Below are 15,977 nucleotides of genomic sequence, written 5' to 3'. Positions count from 1 at the left end.
CATGAGAGTGGAGCCCTAATGAATGGGACAGTGTCTCTTAAAAAAACATGAGAGAGCTTGAGAGGTTGCTCTTTCTCCCTCTTATCTCTACCAAGTGAGGGAACAGCACAAAGACAGTGACCTGCAGAGCAGCAGACTTTCACCAACATTGGCTCTTGCCGGCATCTTCATCTTGGACTTCCCAGCCTCCGGAATTCTGAGAAGCAACTATTTGTTGTTTCAGTCACCCAGTCTATGGTGATTTTTTTCTTTTTTTCTTTTTTTGAGACGGAGTTTCGCTCTTGTTACCCAGGCTGGAGTGCAATGGCGCGATCTCGGCTCACTGCAACCTCTGCCTCCTGGGTTCAGGCAATTCTCCTGCCTCAGCCTCCTGAGTAGCTGGGATTACAGGCAGGCGCGACCATGCCCAGCTAATGTTTTGTATTTTTAATAGAGACAGGGTTTCACCATGTTGACCAGGATGGTCTCGATCTCTTGACCTCGTGATCCACCCGCCTCGGCCTCCCAAAGTGCTGGGATTACAGGCTTGAGCCACCGCGCCCAGCCAATTTTTTCTTTCAGCTTAAAATGACTAAGGGCTGCCTCACATCCTCACCAGCACCTCTCCTTTTGCATTTAGCAACGTTTATCTTTTATCACTATGACTTGCGATAAGGTCCTTGGAGGTAGAGTTTGTGACTGACTCACATTTTTGTCGTCAGGAGCACATAGAGGTTGTCTATACATACTTGAATAACAATAAGAATGCAGAAATCTGGAGAAATCAGCTGGTTAGTCGCCCCGGCCATGTAGAAGCCGAGCGTAACAGAGTCAACCCTGGATGGCGAGGCAGAAGAGCTGGTTTATTCCTAGCTCTGCTGCCCGTGTGCAGAGCAACTTCTTTGAACCTCCTTTGAACCTTAAAAGAAAAACATTGCATCGGGAGGTCTCTCAGGTTTTGTCAACCTCCAGCAGTCTGTAGTTGGAGGTTCTCTCCTGTGCCCCGTACTTAGCTGTGATGAAAGCAGCCGCCACTCCCAATTTCAACCTAAGATCACTTCCTCCGGAAAATCTTCCCGCCCTTCCACCCCACCTCTCCTGGACTAAGTTAATGCCTCTTATTCCCCATCTTGCATGTATTTTTCACATCACAGTAATCACCCCATTCAATAATACTTCTTACTTGTCTGTTTCCCGGCTGAGTATAGGCTTTTCTGAGGGTCTGTTTAAATTGCTCCTGCTATCTCCCCTGTCCCTAGGACAGTGTTTGGCCCATAATAGGAACTTAAAACGTATTTTTAAAATAAAAAAATAAATAAACTGATGAATGAAGGAATACATGGGTCAATTTTTTTTTTCCTGTTTAATAGAAACCCTTTCACCCTGACTAAATATTTGTTTTCTTAGTTTTCTTGGACCTCCGATGCTGTTTCCTTGTAGGGCAATTTGCATAGACATGGGGAAAAAAAAACACTATATGCAAACCAGGGTAATGCGCTATTTTGCTGACTGCACCTTCATCTCCAGTATCTAGGGGGCTAGTTTGGTCTTGCTGCAGCATTATAACAACACACCGTTATGTTAACAAGAAAGATAATACAAACTAATAACCATTAAAATTATGGAAAGACTATTTAAACTTATTCCTAAATTCATGCTTCAGGGATTTACTTGAAAGGGAGTAAATGAGAACCCAGCTGATATCTCAGATCCCGTCCTAAGAGAATTAACTTCCTAGAATCTAAATCAAGTCATTAGACTCTGCTTCTAATTGAGATCCAGCCTTTGTTTAGATTAAATGAGTTACTAAGGTGGAAAGGGAAAGGAGAAAACATTTGAACTTGAATCCACCTAAGCGGGAATGTTACCTGGTTGTAGAATCTTTGTCAGTTACTTTAACATCTGGGTTTTATGTTACTTCACCAATTGCATTTGTGAAGATTAAGTTCAAGAAATAAAAGCCAGTTTGTCTTTAGAGACTGTTGGTGTCAAGCTGTAAAACTGCAGCTTGGCCGGGCATGGTGGCTCAAGCCTGTAATCCCAGCACTTTGGGAGGCCGAGGCGGGTGGATCACGAGGTCGAGAGATCGAGACCATCCTGGTCAACATGGTGAAACCCCGTCTCTACTAAAAATACAAAAAATCAGCTGGGCATGGTGGCTCGTGCCTGTAATCCCAGCTACTCAGGAGGCTGAGGCAGGAGAATTGCCTGAACCCAGGAGGCGGAGGTTGCGGTGAGCCGAGATCACGCCATTGCACTCCAGCCTGGGTAACAAGAGCGAAACTCTGTCTCAAAAAAAAAACAAAAAACAAAAAAAACTGCAGCTTGATCCTTCAGAAGTGGGTTACAACTAGAATATGATCTATCTAACAATAATGGGCCGTTGACGAAATGCTTAATGGGAAAGGGGAGGAACCTCCTTTTCACACTGTGCTTTTCCTGACTGGCAAATGTAACCACCGTGGACTTGCAGCACAGTGGGAATCTGTGTCCCACGTCCTCTCCTTTTGCAGTTTGTGGTGGAGTCGAGGCACGGCAGCACTCTGGAGGATAACATGGAGTGCCAAGGAGATGGCTTGACTTTTTTTTTTTTAAGTGAAAAAGAGGCTGAGGCTGAGTGTGGTGGCTCACACCTGTAATCCCATCACTTTGGGATGCCAAAGTGGATGGATCACCAGTGGTTAGGAGTTTGAGACTAGCCTGACTGACATAGAGAAACCCTGTCTCTATTAAAAATACACACAAAAAAAACCCCCCAAAAAATAGCTGCATGTGATGGCGCATGCCTGTAATCCCAGCTACTTGTGAGGCTGAGGTAGGAGAACAGCTTGAACCGCTGAGGCAGAGGTCCTGGTGAGCCAAGATAGCACCATTGCACTCCAGCTTGGACAACAAGAACGAAACTCCATCTCAAAAAAAAGAGAGAGAGACTGGTATGGTCTATTTTGGTGGTTCTCAACTGGGGGCAGTTTTGTGTCTTACCACATCCCAGGGGACATTTGGCAATGTCTCAGGACGTTTTTGGTTGTCACAACTCAGACAGTGCTCCAGGCATGTACTGGGTAGAGGCTAGGGATGCCGCTATAGTTCATGGGACAGCGTCTACGGCAAAGAGTTATCCAGCCCCATATCAACAGTGCTGGTCTATTATATTAAGAAACTTTGTCTACTGTGTTAGAAAAAAAGAAAACAAGCCTCCAGCATCTCTTCGGCATCACTGCGTTAGAGCACAGACATGTTGTCATATTGGGCAGGCCCAGGCATAAGGCATAGTGGACCCCAGCGGAACAGGCAGTCTGGAGGAGGCAAACCCAGCCCTGGGCTGGGGGAGCTGCCTTGCTACGCTGCTGCTCCCTGCCGTGGGAATTGGCTCTTCATTAAATTATTCGTAGTAGTAGTATTTTTGAGACAGAGTCTCACTCTGTCCTCCAGGCTGAAGTGCAGTTGTGTGATCACAACATACTGCAGCTTCTGCTTTCTAGACTTAAGAGATCCTCCCACCTCAGCCTCTCAGGTAGCTGGGACCACAGGCATGCGCCACCATGCCTGGCTAATTAAAAAATAAATGTAGGGCCACGCATCATGGCTCACACCTGTAATCCTAAGACTTCGGGAGGCTGAGGCGGGCAGATCACAAGGTCAGGAAATTGAGATCATCCTGGCTATCATGATAAAACCCTGTCTCTACTAAAAATACAAAAATATTAGCTGGGTATGGTGGCACGTGCCTGTAATCCCAGCTACTTGAGAGGCTGAGGCAGGAGAATTACTTGAACCAGGGAGGCAGAGGTTGCAGTGACCCAAGGTCGTGCCACTGCATTCCAGCCTGGGTGACAGAGGAAGACTACATTGCTCTCTCTCTCTCTCTCTGTGTATATATATATATATATATATATATATATATATATATATATATGTGTGTGTGTGTGTGTATATATATATATACATACACACACACACACACACGTACATATATATATATATATATATATATATATTTTTTTTTTTTTTCTTTTTTTTGGTAGAGACAGGGTCTCCCTATGCTGCCCAGGCTGGTCTTGAACTCCTGGGCTTGTGATCCTTCCAGACTTGGCTTCCCAAAGTGCTGGGTTTATAGGCATGAACCAGTGCGTCCTGCCTGGGATCATCTCTTTAATGCATAATGTTCTAGGGAATCTAGTTGATTCTGGAAGGCCTTGTCATCTGAAAGGTTGGATTGGGAGGTTGGAACATGATAATTTTTTTTTTTTTTTGAGACGGGGTTTTGCTCTTGTTGCCCAGGCTGGAGTGCAATGGCATGATCTTGGCTCACTGCAACCTCTGCCTCCTAGGTTCAAGTGATTCTCCTGTCTCAGCCTCCTGAGTAACTGGGATTACAGGCATGTGCCACCAAGCCCAGCTAATTTTGTATTTTTTGTAGAGATGGGGTTTTCTCCATGTTGGTCAGGCTGGTCTCGAACTCGGGACCTTGGGTGATCCGCCCACCTTGGCCTCCCAAAGTGCTGGGATTACAGGCATGAGCCACCACGACTGGCTAGTAATGTTGTTTTGTAGAAAGAATCCTGACTTTGGAATCAGATGCAATTGGATTATATCTGAGGTTCATACTAGTTGTGTGATCAAAATGAACATATACTATTTTATCATTTCTAAGTCACTTTTTCTACATTTTAATATTTCTTAAATTGAGTTACCTCTTACCATTGATAGCGTGCCATAGTTTAATTGGAAGTAATTTTTTTTTCTTAAACTCATATATAAAACAAAATAATGATACTTGTTAGCAAGTCATGGTGTTGCAGCTTCAATAAAACATGGCTATGATAATACCTTATAGGCAACTCTAAATCAGTATGCTTAGCAAACCCAAAGTTTACCGACATAGTGGAATTAGCTAGGGAAAGAGCCCTTGCTTAGAACTTTTAAAAATTGCTCATTCCTTCAATTACAGTTCAACCCTCATCCTGGGGAAGGAAATGGGTTCTCATTTTTGCGTCTTAGTTGATGCTTAATACGTTCCAGGCCCCTCTTATTAGAAGTGTGTGCTCTGTGTGTGTGTGGACACATGAATACCCATTTGCCTGTGTGCACAGCTCTGTAGCAGCAAAACTCTTGTAGACTCTTTGTTCACAGGAGAAGTCAAAGCTCCCAAACATACCCTTTTGCCTGGTTAACATGGTGAAACCCCATCTCTACTAAAAATACAAAAAAAAAAAAAATTAGACAGGTGTGGTGGCACATGCCTGTAGTCCCAGTTACTCGGGAGGCTGAGGCAGGAGAATTGCTTGAACCCGGGAAGCAGAAGGTTGCAGTGAGCCAAGATCGTGCCACTGCACCCCAGCCTGGGAAGCAACAGAGCAAGACTCTCTCTCTCTCTCTCTTTCTCTCTCTCTCTCTCTCTCTCTCTCTCTCTCTCTATATATATATATATATATATATATGTATATATTGTAGAGACAGGTTCTCCCTATGCTGCCCAAGCTGGTCTCGAACTCCAGGAGCTGTGCTGTTCTGAGGCTGTGGTAGGCAAAGGAGATTTTAACACCTGGAATGAAGCTGAGCAAGAGACAGCAGAAGCCAATACCTGGGATCAGAGCCAGAGCTGTGTATGTGCCACGGCCCTGTCAATTCTAGGATTCTGCCCTGGAAGACAGTTGTCTAGTTTACTGTGAGAGAAGGCTGGGGATAGATGAAATGCTGATTTTGAAAATTAATATGGAAATGGCCAATCTGCATGTTGCTGGTTTACTCTACAAATTTTTGTTTGATTTCTGGACATGGCAATAGAAGCTAATAATAGTCACACTCTGCTATTAAAAGTTGTTTACGATGAAACTGAATGGAAACCTGTGCCCCAGCACCTGCCTGCTTCTGTCGTGGGGCTGTACTCAGGAGCCATTGCAGGCAGTGAGCCTGGGGAGCCACAAAGAGCTTCTTTTAGGATGGAATCGCTAACTCAAGTCATGCTTTGGGTAATTTTTTCTCTGTAGCAAGGCACTTGAATATCATCTTTAAGATCAGTCGAATCTAATAAACGCTGTCTGCAAGTCATACCTACAACTGAATCTACCCACTATAGGGAGAACTGGACAGAGTGAGGGTTCAACCCTCTCTTAAATTTGACTTTGTCACCCCCTGTATGACCTTGGCCAGTTTCAACTTCTCTGAGCCTCAGTGTCTGTACAATGGTGTAACTACGGCTATTGCTACTGCTATGACTATCACCAATTCATATTATGAGAATCAAATAAGATGAATAAAAATGTTTAAAAAATGTAAGTATTGGCTGGGCGCAGTGGCTCACACCTGTAATCTCAGCACTTTGAGAGGTTGAGGTGGGAGGATAGCTTGAGTTAAGAAGTTTCACTTCAGGAATTCGAGACCAGCCTGGGCAATATAGTGAAACACCATCTCTACAAAAATTACAAAAAATTAGTCTGCTGTGGTGGCTTAAACCAGGTACTCAGGAGGCTGAGGTGGGAGGATTGCTTGAGCTCAGAAGGTCAAGGCTGCAGAGAGCTGTGGTTATGCCACTGCACTCCAGCCTGGGGCAACAGAGTGAGAAGAAAAAAAAAAAGAAGTGAAAAAATGTAAACGTTGCCCGTCCTATATGGAAGACATTAGAAATTCAATTTGCTGTTTATTCGTGCTTATAAAGACATAGATTTTTTGTGTGTGTTGTGTTCTGGTCCCTTTCCTCTATTTCGGTTCAAATGTCTGTATGTAAGTCCACGTTCCATTAAGCAACAAGAGCGTGACCAAATTATTCAGATAGGTGTTGTTGACATATCTGGTTAAACTGAGCAGGGTTAGTGCAGCAATCCATCACGGCTTTTTCCAAAGAACAATGTGTGGGAACATCCCACTTGCTTGCAGCCAGATCTCAGCAGACATTCCTATCCACAAACAAGTATCCTTGACCTCAGAAGAACTTAAGGAGAACTGTCCTCTGAGTTCATTTATGTGTAGGGATTAGCCAGAGCTCTGAATTTCAGTGGCAGCTCCTTGCCCCTGCCCGTAGCCATAAAGAGCTCCCATCGGCACTGGGAGAACTCCAGGACATGGGAAGGTAACGTGATATTTCGTAGGAAATGAGAAAAATATTCTGGCTCGATGGCCTTTGTTCCTTCTGACATTTCATGACTGCAGTTTTGTGCCTAGGCCGAGGAAGTCAGCTGCTGACCATGTGGTTTAGATCTGAGTTTAAAAGAAAATAATTTTTACTTCAATTCTTACCAAATTGCTGAAAAATGATCCACCAAGCAGGCTGGCTGATTGGCGAGTACTGGAAATTGCAGTTTCTCTACTGTGAGCCTTGTCATTCTGTGGGCTTGGTTACAGACGGGCGGAAACTCAGGCTTGGCAGTTGTGGGTCACTCTCCCGTTCGGCAGCCTAGATCTGAGCTTGGACCAGGCAGCTGGATAGGAGCAGGGTGATGTAAGAGGGAGGGCTTTCTCGGGAGCACAGAACTGACAGCAGTATTGCCCTTTGGCCCTTCCAAATCAGAGTGTCCTGTGCTATTTCCAAATTGGAGGAGAATCTAATAAGGGATTGACTTTTTTGCTGCCTACAGTTTCTTAAAAATAATTTCAGGAGGTCCCTGTGAAGGATCCCTTAGATTTACAGCCTTAATAGTATTATTAAAGTCTGAGGATTGATATATTTTGGCTTAGAGGATGTCATTGGGTACCACCGGACCTCAGTTTCTTCACATCAATGTTAGGCTCTGGCTGGTGTATCTTCAATGTCTTTTTAGTTTTTCTCTAATTGTGGTAAAACACCCATAATATAACATTTACGCATAATATAAACATTGTTATATCGTAACCATTTTTAAATGTGAAGTTCAGTTGTGTTAAGGATATTCACACTGTTGTATAACTGTCACCACCATCCTTCTCCAGAACTCTTTTTATCCTACAAACTGAAAATCTAGACCCATTAAACAACTTTCCATCTTCTCTCTCCCTGCAGTCCTTGGTAATCACCATTCTACTTTCTGTTTCTCTGCATTTTGATTCTAGATACCTATATAAGTGGAAACATACAGTGTTTATCTTTTTGTGACTGGCTTATTTCACTTAGAACAGTGACCTCAAGGTCCCTCCATGTTGGAGCCTGGGTCCGAATTTCCTTCTTTTTAAGGCTGAATAATATTCCATTGTAGGTATATACCACATTTTGTTTATTCATTCATCTGTCCATGGGCACTTGGGTCGGTTTCACCTTTTGACTACTGTGAATAATGCAGCTATGAATATGAGTGTCCAGATATTTCTTCAAGACCTTGCTTTCCATTCTTTTGGGTAGATACTCAGAAGGAGAATTGCTGGATCATACGGCAGTTTGATTTTTTGTTTTCTGGGGAACCGTTTTGCTGTTTACATAGCAGCTGCACCATTTTACATTCCCACCAACGGTGCACAGGGGTCCAATTTTTCCACCTTTTTGTCATTTTTGTACTTTTAAAAAATAGTGGCCATTCTAATGAGTATGAGGTAGAATGTTCCTGAAGTTTTAAATGTTGGGTAATCTTGAAACTTATTTCCCTTCTCCCACCACCCTTTATGTTACCAGCAAACTAATTCTTGTGTGAAAATAAGACTTTTCTCTTGATCTTTGCTTTTTTCACACTTTCATTGCCATGAAAACCCAACCAAAAATGGATGTGGTGAATTTTAATTTTATGGCTTTTTTTTTCTTTTCTTGGGAAACCAGTTTCTGTGGTTCTCATATGGAAATAGTTTAAACATGCTCATTTATTTGTTCAGCAAACATCTGAGTGCTTGCTATGTGCAAGAAACTGTGTTCACTGCTGCTAAGACAGACCAGACCTGGCTCTGCTCTGAGGAGTTTCCCTTTAGTAGTGGAGGTAAGATGAGAATGTCCATAACTATAGCACCGAGTGGCAAGTCAGTCCCGTGAAAGACAGGGGAGGCCCATGGGACAAAGGGCTCTGATGATTACATTTGGCAGATGTAAAGAACATGGTCAACTTTCCACTGATCAAGCTGGTATTTCCAAAGTGCATTTGCTAGAATTTTAGCCTTTTGAGATATTCCTTGAAAAAAAAGGGGGGATTCTTTTGGCAAACTTGTTGGGAGAAGTTGCATTCCATCCTGCTGCCTTGGTGACCATAATGCCTAGTGGCAGAGCAAAGGCTCCGGGAAGGCTCACAGCCAGCTGTCTGTGACATTTCGTGGAAACCCCGCCCAGACTTCCATTTCATAGTTGGAAAAATTCCCATTCATATCTTTTGAAAAAGCAAATGATACAGTTTGGCTGTGTCACTGCCCAAATCTCATCTTGAAGTGTAGCTCCCACAATTCCCGTGGGTTGTGGGAGGAATCGGTGGAAGGTAATTGCATCATGGGGATGGGTCTTTCCCGTGCTGATCTTGTGGCAGTGAATACATCACATGAGTTCGGACGGTTTTATAAAGAAGTGTTCTCCTGCAGTCGTGAGTAAATCTGACAAGATCTGATGGTTTGATAAAGAAGCGTTCCCCTGCACAACTCCTCTGTTGCCTGCCACCATGTAAGAGGTCTCTCTGCTCATCCTTCGTGTTCTGCCATGATTGCGAGACCTCAGCCACGTGGAACTGTGAGTCCCTTAAGCCGTCTTTTCTTTATAAACTACCCAGCCTTGGGTATGTATTTAGCAGCAGTGTGAGAACAGACCAGTACAGCAACTGATCAGAAATGCAGTGGAGGTGACTCAAGCATGGGCTTGCAGGTCAAAGGGCCTGGGCGCATTTACCAGCTTTCTTGCTTTTTCCTCCCTGGGGATTTTGCTTCCCAGTTCCCAGCCCCTTGATGTGAACATTAGTCAAATTAATGTCCAAGCAAATATGCTAATTGGTCCTTACTAATTTACCATATGACCTCAGGCAAGTTCATTAACTTCGTTGTGCCTTAGTTTTCTCATCAGTAAAATGGACATAATCATCGTGCCTTCCTCATCGGGTTGGAACCAGGCCTGAGTGAATTGATCATTTTAAATCTCAGAACAGTGTCTGGCAGCAGTAGGTGCTACATAAATATTTGTTAAATGCAGTAAACAAGGGGCATCTAACAAATATTTTTTGTATTTGTTGAATACAGTATTATGCAGTAGGAAAGCAGCACTCCTAGCGCCTCACTTTGGGCGTTGGATCTCAAACACATCTTATTCCCATGTTTTTCAATCTGAGGCTCCAAACTGATGCTTAAAAAAAGCTTCCGTGTCGTAGTCTTGTCTTGCTGCAGATGGATGTGTCCAGCACGTTGCCTCTTTTTGAAATTGTCTAGTTCTGGCCCATCTCAGCACACTGTTGGTCCAGATGGGAGATGGGAGATGGCTAGAGATCGTCTAGTCCAATCGTTCTAATTTATAGACCACTGGAGGGAAAGAGATTTGTTCAGCTCAGACAGCTCTTGTCTGCAGAGCCAGGGAATGAGAGAGAGGGTTCTTAACTGGAGTAATTTTCAACCTGTCCCTCCAAGTACTTTTCTGGGGTTTGATACAAGTTCTGCCTTGGGACTTCCACAAAGACTGATGGCAGAAGGCTCCCACCTGGCTCTCCAGAACGCCTGCCCATAAAGGTGAAAAGGATCCCGAGAGAGGCCAGTTAGGGACTCCCCATGACCACTGACTGAGCCAGCTCATGACACACATCTTGGGGCCAGAGGGATCGCAACAGAAAACAAAGTTGAGGGGAATGATCCAGTGAGGCTGGGTCAGGGCTCCAACACGTGTCCACAGAAGGCATGTTACACATAACTAACTCCGCTATAAACTCAAGTGGAAAGGAGAGGAGAGAGAAAGGGAGCACTGAAATGGTAGAGGGGCCTTTGCCCATCATTTTCTTCGGTGAGCTCATTCTCCTGAGTTTGCGTAGCTGGAGAACGGGAATTGTCTGCCTTCTCAGCCCAACTGATCTCCGCAGCCTCCCAGACTTTGAGCACCTCAGCTATTTGGGCGTGATCCTAGTCTTTAAATTTGTGTAAGTTTTGCCCAGTGTAGGCCAAACTACTTCTTCAGGGGCCCAACGAGGGAGACCCTGATCTGCTCCAATCCAATCCAAAACGAAGAGGATGTGTTAGACTCACTGAGTTGGCCTTTTCAGTGGAAACACTGGCTTTGTGATTCTCACTTTTTGCGATAATTTTGGAACTTAGTGAGCTGTGACTCCACTGTGCCTCTGGTTTCTGGGGCTGGCCTGCCCCGCAGCTCGGCATGCAGGATATAGCACCCACCTCAGGGAGGTTCCAGCATCTTGTTGAAGAACATTGTCCCAGAAGCCTTACCCATGTGTCCAAGTCTGTGGCTCCTCTGTCTTCCTTTCTTGGAGGCATCTGATCTCTGGGCCCTCTTCTTCCAGCTGCCAAGCTGCAGGCACAAATGACCTCAGAGCCTAAGGCTATGGCTCCTATACTGTTTTGGGGACCCTCTCAATCATGTTCTTTCTCATTTTATTTGAGACAGGGTCTCATTCTGTCACCCAGGCTGGAGTGCAGGAGTGCAGTCTCAGCTCACTGCGACTTCTGCCTCCCAGGCTCAAGCAACCCTCCCAGCTCAGCCTCCTGAGTTTCTGAGACTACAGGGGTATGCTCCTATGCCTGGGAAATTTTTGTATTTTTTGCCATCCTGCCCAGGTTAGTCTTGAACTCCTGGACTCAACTGATCTGCCTGCTTTGGCCTCCCAAAGTGCTGGTATTATAGACATGAGCCACTGTGCCTGGCATCTATCATGTTCTTAATCTCAATAGCAATCCTGTTAACCTTGAACATTTGTTTTACACTTTATGCAATTGATGGAACACCTCTCCTGCCCTCACCTCCCTTGATCTTCACTTAACTCCACGAGACAGGCTGGGCAGGTGTGAGGGTCTTATTTATCTTGAAAAGAAGACCAAGACTTATTGAACACAGAGCAGGAGGGCCTGAGACAGGATCCTGACCTTCCGGTCCTGCATCCTGGCACTCTTTCCACCCCCTCACTGCTCTTGAGGGCAGATGCTCTTTTGGGGTTGTTTTAGGTAGTGACAAAAAGCTGGTCTCTGAGAGGCAATTGTTTTAGTTAAGGAATAACAAAAACAACTCAGGCAAACCCCACTTATACACACACTCCTGAAACTCCAAGACTCAAGTGAAAGGTGAACAGTTGACGACTACACTTAAGTGTGGAAGACTTCCTTATTCTCATTCTGGCGTAATTCACTCAAGAGATTTGGCCAAGTTACTGCCTATCTCTGAGCCTCAGTTTCTTCCAGGACTGACGGACTATGACTCTAGGGGCCCATTTGTGAAGGAGCCCGTGTGGATGCTGTCCCTGCATCTCTATTTTTCTGGCATCTCTTCTCTCTCCTCCCCGACTTCTGAGAATGAATATGGGAATTGAAATTCCTGAGACCGATTCAATTTTCTTATTTCTTCATCTTATTCCCTGTCTCTCCTTCCCTCATTTCTATCAATAGAGCACTTGATTTTGATCACAGTTATCTATTCCTAAAAATAATTACCAAGTTTATATATCCTGCAAGTAATCAACTCATAACTTATGTGGGCTGTCTGCTGCAGCCCTCTTTGGGGAAATTATAGGTCTTTTCTGACTTGATTTACTCGTAACAGGATAGAGAGTGTTCATACTGCCATCACACACGGAGCCAGAAGAGAATTGGCCACTTCCCCTCACATATTAGAATCATAATGAATAGTTCAAATATGACATCATGGTCTTTCATATGCCAAGACACCGTGGAGTCATATTGAAAACACTACATTAGCTTAGCAAATGAAGTAAAACAAAATTGAATTGGGCTAGTGAATGCAGAAATTTATGCTAAATTGTGAGGCCCCAGAGCAAAGAGCCTCTGCTCAGTGTCAAGTGCAAAGTGAACCATTCTTCATAGTGAGACCCCTCACCCCTACACTCACCCCTCTGAGGCTGCCACTGGGGTCACATTTGGGCCTGAAGCTGAAGAGATGCTTTCCTGATCAGCCAGTGTCTAAATGATGAGATTTTTAGATGTTATTTTCATTCCCACAGAAAAGCAAAAAGGAGAGCCAAATTTATTCCAAATTCCCTCCAGTCTTCCCTTCTTGGAATCAGCCTTGGGAAATCTAGTTTCTCTTCCCCAATCTGGTCTCAAGAAACCTGAGGAAATACAGAAAAGAGGTGATTTCATAGCCTCATGGCTGTGCTTACAAATATCTCTGAAAAAAATGGAGGGGGAAAAATACCCCCCAGTCCTGCAAAAGAGACTTTGGTGTCCTATACCATGGTGCCCGGGGTGAGGACAAGTCCTGGTAAGCTCACTCCCTTTTGAGGTCCTCGACTTTGGAAGGTGAGTACCCTGTTGAGATTGCCTTTGCCGGGCTTGGCCTGGAGCATTAGTCAAATTTCCCATCGGTTCTGCCACGTGCTGGGAAGACACTGCAGCCAGCAGCTTCTTCTTACGGAGGAAGCCACCTGCGTGTAGGGAAGTGTATGAGGAGGCACTGGGGTGACGGGGAGAGACTTTGAGCTCTTGGGAGCTGGCAACCGCCCAAGCCACAAAAGTGGAGAAAGGCAAGAAGAAGCAATTGAATTTTGGACCCTGTTTCTGGGTGACGGGTAGATTGGCATGGATGATGGAAGAAATATAAAGAAAGAGCAGGGAGGGAGCTAGGAAAATTACTTATGGGGTAAGGAAATGGCTGGAGTTAGACATGGCTTTTGTGTACACCTGGGTTTGAGTGGCGGTGAATCACAAAGGGTTTCGAAGGAGGTGACAGCAGAAAAACCTGCAGCGTGATTTGGGGTTTGTTTCTGTCGTCGCCGTGTGCGGACTATATCTGCTCTCTCACAGTCCTTCGCCACTTGTCTAGTGTCTCGTGTGAGGCAGCTGTTGTCGCCTGCTGGGGGGTGTGGCAGCTAGAGGAGGAGCCGGTGTCACATCTGGGTGAACATGGTGGCGGCTGTAGGAAGCTCGTGGGAACGAGGCGGGAGCCCAGAGGCAGAGGTGGTCCTGCGACTCCGAGCTTCCTGAGCTGCCACGAGCTTCATAACAATTTGAGCTTCGTAGCAATTTTGGTAATTTTGAAGGAAGAGGAGACCTCGGCTGCATCTTGGTTAGACCTAAATGACGTCGGTCCTTCTGAACTCTGGCTGGGGAATGCAGAGCCGAGGAGAAGAAACCTTTCCTCCCTTCGCTTACCAGCTCTGTAGTCCCAGCAGTGTGTGCTGGCTTCACTATACCCCTTGCACAAAGCCACCCTTTTCCTCTTCCAGCTGGAGGAATGGATCTACCTCTGAACTCTGCATTTCACTAGGGAAGTTCCTCCTACTAGGCACAGTATCTATCGTGTCTTTTTATTTTGTAGCTTGGAAGCTTTGTCAAAGCTTGCTGACCCCAGAGGGACTACGCCTTCTAGGGGTAGCTAGTTCCTAGAAATCACAAACAGGAAGCCTATGAGCGCTCCTTTTCATAAGCAAACTGACCAATCCAGAGCCCATATCCCAATCACCCCCTTCACTGAGCTCTTAGACCAGGGCCAGTATTCTCCTGCCCTAAGCACCCCAGCACCAGGCATTCACTGTTTCCTTGTCCTCATCACTCAAAGACCAGGTACCAGACAACTAGAGACAAACCCTAAGCTCTAGCGCCTGATGAAATTATTCAAATCCCCCAACCCTAAGTCAGCTTACCCTGCCTCATTCCTTCCTTCCCATGGAAACCACAGTCAAGGCTCTGGGCCACGTGTCCCCTCACCCCTTCTGCCTCCTGACCACCCCTGGTGCTCTCCCCATGACATAGTATGCCCCTCCTCTTGAGGTCTGTGAGAATAAGAAACTGCCTTTTCAATGGCAGTCGTCTTTGCTCTGGTGGCCTCCCCGTAACTGAACGATAATGAAACCTACATTTTAAAACAGGCATCAAACCCAGATCGTGTGCGTTGTGTGTTCCTACTGGGCCAGTTCATTTGTATGTACATGGTGTAACACGCCCTAAACTAAATGTTAGGGGTACAAACAGAAAAAGGCGTGTTCTTGCCCTCAGTGTACTGACAGCCCGTGGAGAATGATGGACACTGAAATAATGATGAGGTGTAATATATTACACAGAGAGTTTTGAGCACGATGTTGGCTTCAAGAAGGTACAAGAGAGAGGAATTTCTTCTGCTTGGTGTTGGGTCATGGTGGGAGATGAGTCAGGAAAGTCTACAAAAAGGAAGAGATATGCTCTTGTCCCTTATATTGTCCCTGAAAGGCTGAAGGTTCTTCGGCATCTGTGTCCATTAGGGTTTAGACGGAGAAATGTGCTTGTATCATGTCTCCAATGAGAGGCATATGTTCTGTGTCAGGTAGGTGCATCATGCAGGTTTGTTTTGGGTATAATGAAAGGCATACCATCCTGTGAATGAATAGACTACAAAGTCCATAGAGATAGACTCTTCAAACTAGAATGGGCCTTATCGTTTTACAGATTAGCAGCCATGGTTGTCCTACGGGCTGAACTGGCTGCTAATAATTTTGTCTGGCTTATGTTATGTTAAACTACAGAATTAGTAGTCGATGTTTAATAACTGGGCTGTTTCATATGAAAACGTACATTTCTAGTATCCCTGGAAAAAGTCAGATGCAACATTGGGGCTTTTGGTGGAGGCTAAATAACAGCCACCCTCCTGTGACCAGGCAGGACCTCTTCCATTCTGTCCCAGTCCTCACCTGGCCACTTCATTCATTGTGTTACCTCTTTGGTTCTTGAAGGCACTTCCGGTTTGCAATCCTTGGAATAAGCTCCGTACCTTTCTGCCTCCCTTTTCTGTCAAATAACAGATAAGAATATTGAGACCTGGGATGGGAAGCGACTTGCACACAGTGGCAAGGCAGGGACTCAAGTCAGGGCTCCTGACTCCCAGTTCCCCACAAGGAGTCAGTCAGCCTGGAGAAAATAACATCTCCACTGCCTGAAACACAGTGTAACTTATATCACACTTACAAATTCAAGGGAAAATTATCTGATCACGGCAG

This window comes from Saimiri boliviensis, chromosome 5 (assembly GCF_048565385.1).
Source record: "Saimiri boliviensis isolate mSaiBol1 chromosome 5, mSaiBol1.pri, whole genome shotgun sequence".
NCBI lineage: Eukaryota > Metazoa > Chordata > Mammalia > Primates > Cebidae > Saimiri > Saimiri boliviensis.
The sequence above is the reverse complement of the archived record's forward strand: the minus strand, read 5'-3'. Positions refer to the sequence as shown.